The sequence below is a fragment of the Primulina eburnea genome, chromosome 15 (genome assembly GCF_022965805.1).
Source record: "Primulina eburnea isolate SZY01 chromosome 15, ASM2296580v1, whole genome shotgun sequence".
NCBI classification, from domain to species: domain Eukaryota; kingdom Viridiplantae; phylum Streptophyta; class Magnoliopsida; order Lamiales; family Gesneriaceae; genus Primulina; species Primulina eburnea.
The window spans coordinates 28353265-28357730 of NC_133115.1; positions in this window are offsets into that span (position 1 = coordinate 28353265).

Genomic DNA, 4466 nt, shown 5'->3' on the forward strand with positions numbered 1-4466 from the left:
TAAATTACATACATTATTTCATATAGCATAAATTTAATTAGAATTTAATATATAGTTTTATAATTTAATTAAATTTTTTGTTTAGTTTAATTTTTTAAGTAAAGTTTGTCAATTATTTATCATTGAATTATTTTTTGATTTTTTAATTTTAATAATAATACAATTTGTTTGTGCTTTTGCAAGCCCAAGAAATTTTTTTTAGAGAAATTATTAAAAACAAGAAAAAAGAAAAGAAAAATTAAGGTGTCATTTGATAGGATAACATATCACAACATTGTGTGCTGTTACCGGCCCCTTGAGTTCTAAGTTACTGCAATATTGATGGCCGACATGGCCCCATAAACTACTCGTCTTCGGTTGAGTGGTGCCTTTCTGGCAAAGAATGAACTTTTTTTAGATATGGTGTGCAAGAATTCTAAATTGAACTAACAAATAGAACAAATCAATTTGAAATTTTGATTTGGTTAATTCAGTAATTCGGTTTTGAAGTTTAAAAAAATCAGTTAGTTAGATTCGATTTCAATTTTAGTAAAAAAAATCGGTTAACTGAATTAAACAAATTATTAAATAAATAATTTTGATTTTTTAATCAATCTTTATATATAATTTATAATATTTTTGTAACGTTTTGATATTTAATATTGTACATAATTATTATTTTTTTATGTATATTATTATTAAAATAGAACAATTAAATTATTATTTTCATATAAAAAAATTAATTTTAATTTTTTTAAAAAAATCGATTAATTGGATTAGCCATCGAAATAACTGATTTTAATTCAGTTCGGTTAATTCAATTTTAGTGAGAAATCGGTTCGGTTCGGTTAGCCTCCAACAATTTGGTTAAGTCGGTTTTCGGTTAATTCTGTTCATTTTTGACCGAGTATTCACCCCTGGATATTGCGCTCAAATTTGTTGCGCTGGACATTACGAGAAAAAATTATATGTCATGGACTCTCAATATAGAAATGCATCTTGATTCATTAGGTCTAAGTGAGACCATTAAAGAAAATGATATCTCATCATCACAAGAAAACGCAAAAGCTATGATATTTTTGTGTCGACATCTTGATGAAGGATTAAAATGTGAATATCTAATTGAAAAATCTCATGGATTTATGGAAATGATTAAAAGAAATATTTGAACATATAAGAGAAGTTATACTTTCGACAGCCCGTGAATTCGGCAATGTATCGAATAATCTCGCAATTAAATTTTGTGGACATGGGGTTACAGAATCGGAAATGCTTGAGAAAACATTTTTTACTTTTCACGCATAAAATATAACTATATAGCAACAATATAGAGTGCGTGAATTTGCGAGATATTCTGAACTTATCGCATGTCTTCTTGTGCGAAAAAGAAAAAATGAGCTGCTAATGAGAAATCATCAGTCCCGATTCACTGGATCAACAGAATTTACAGAAGTAAATGTTGTAAGTGAAAATAAATTTAAACCTGAAAACCAAAATCAAATTCATATACAAGGTTTTGGTTGAGGTCGTGGTCGTGGTCGTGGTTGTGGACGTGGACATGGAAGTGGTATTGGTCGCGGCCGTGGTTTTGAAAAAAATCGAGATAGTTACTTCTATAACTCATCTCAAAAGGGTGTCAGGAACTACCCACTAAAAATGTATCATGAGAACATGCGTGTAGAGGCCTAGAAATCCGTGTTTGAAAATTTGCGGAAAAATTTAAAATTTTCTTTTTAAAATAATCAAAATTGAATCATTCACAAAATCAACTGATAAATCAATTTTAAATGTTCAAAATAACAGCGGAAGAAATTATTACTCGCCAAAATAATAAGTTAAAGTATCCAACAACTAATAAAATGTTTGAGCATAAAAAAAATGGCAAGTGTTGTAAATGAGTTCCTCGGGTTCCACTACTGCCGACCCAAGCTAGCTCACTGGTCCCCGCCCTCGGCCTCGACATCATCAGCACCTACAACAATCAAGTCTAATGAGTCTAAAAACTCAACATACATATATCGTAAATAACGAGTAAATAATATAGTAAAATTTGCATGGGAAAAAAATATCATGTCATGAGGCATAAAGTTAAAATAACTTGTCATGAGCAATTATAATACGTGCATAACTGAACTGAAAATCATAGTGAAAATGTTTGCTCCTTGGAGCCCTGTAATAAAATAGCATGTAATAATTTTCTGCTGAGATTATGGTCTATGCAAGTGGCCCCTGAACTGACCGGTAACTGGCGACCGGACCGATAACTGACGACCGGGTTTAGTAATGTTTGTCTGATCAGACTAATGCCACAGTATATTGGGTGAAATTGAACTGAACTGACCGGTAACTGGCGACCGGATTTAGTAATGCTCCCATGACCGGTAACTGGCGACCGGGTGAAGTAATAATCCCATGATAGTAAAGTGGCCACAAGCAATATCGCATAAATCTCAAAATGAATATTTTGCACGTGATATAATTGAATAACATCATTAAATATGAAAAATTTCGATCTTCTTAAATTAAAATCATGTACTTGCGATATTTAAAAATACCTATATGGCTTGATTGAAGAGTGAAAGAAGATATAAACATGCCTTGGTTTGTTTTGACAGAAAACAAACGAAATAACGACGCGGCGCGGCGGAGAGGGAGTGCTCTTCACTTTCTTACTTTTTCTCTCTTAATTCCTTTAAACCAAGCATGCACCATAATTATTATAATAGCGTCAAAAAATCTTAAACGTGATGCATGAACATTTAAAAATATCATGATTTGTGCTCAGGGCGCTGCTAGGACCAAAATCTCATCCCGGGTTCAAAATGACAATTTTGCCCCTGGAAACCAAAAAAATCATCGTTTCAACCCTAGACTTCTAAAATTGACCCGAAGCTTACCAAACTCCTTAAAATATCCCAAAACATTTTTTAAAAACATTCATAGACGAAAACTCGAGTCTATTTTATAACTTAACCGATTTGTTTTAAAACTGGGACCCCGGTCAGTTTTAAGCCGAATCGACTCGAAACTTAACCAAATTATTCTCAAATTTTTACCACACTTATTGTACATTTAAAAGGCCCTAAAACCTCAAAAACCAGACCCCCTAAACTTTCGAAAATGACCCTGGACCGTGGCTGAAAAATCCAGCAAATGAATTAAATTCTCGGCCACTCACACTTGCACCCTCATACATTCAACACATGGCTCCACCCTTTAAATCCTTCGGTCCACTCTCCTACCACCACATGACAGCCTTTAAAACTCATCCTTAAGGCCCTAAAGAACCTCCTAAACCAAGCCAATCTAAGGAATAATCTGCTGCACACCCATCTCCCGAAGATGATAGGATCTTGCCAAGCAAGCATCATGATTGCGCTATCCTTCCCATAATCGAGCTTCTCCCTAAACCACACACCCATGGCTCACTTCTAGCACCTTAATAGACCATACTGGACCCATAAGATTCACAGCTATACTCCTATGCACACCACATCTCCACCCCTTTCGCAAATGCTCAAGAGGGGCCAATCCCAAAGGCACACCACTCTCGGCCCTTCTCCTGCACAAACCAGCAACCAACGAATCCCCCAAGACCTCCCCTTGACACCATATACAGCCCTTAATCAACCAAAACCGCAGGCCCTTGCACAGCATAAATAAAACGTGAGTAGTGGGTCAAAAGTGCAAGGATTTATGAAAATCTTTCAACTAAAACGTGCACACATTATAGATCGAAGGGTTTCCATGCATTTACACAAATTTAACATAATATTGGCATGAATGATGCAAGGAACAAAGATGCAAGCGTGCCTTATGATGAGAGGAGGAACCAAACACGAAGCAAATGGAGACTCGATGGAATGTTCTTGCAGCCACAGGCCAATCGCCGATTGCTTCCAGCTGCTGTGCATTGAAAAAGAGGGGTGGGAGTCTGAGAGAGGTGGGTGTCGGCTGATATTAGATAGGTTTAGGTTAAATAACACTTAGTAGCTTAATTATATAGGTAATCTTAGCTTATGGGCCAAAATTTGTATTTTAAAAGTTTTAAAAGGGTTTTAAGCCCAACCACCTTAAAAGTAGGTCCATTAAATCCAAACGCACCAACTGTAGAGGCTCGTATTTCGTATTCATAATTTTGTAGAATTATTAAAAATTTTCTAAATAAATAATTATCTTGTCTTATTTAATTAAAATAAACATGTAAATAATTTTAACTTTAAAATAACAGCGGAAGCAAATATTGTTTTCAACCAATACTTTAAAAATAATCCAACGTAAACATCAACTTAAAAATAATTCAACGTATTAAAACTGAGTTTGAATAATAAAAGGTGCATAAATTAAATCATGAGGTCCTCGGGTTTACTACTGCTGTCCCAAGATCGCTCACTGGTCTCCGCCCGCGGTCTCAACCTCATCAATACCTACAACAATCAAGTCTAGTGAGTCTAAAGACTCAACATGTATATATCGTGAATAACAAG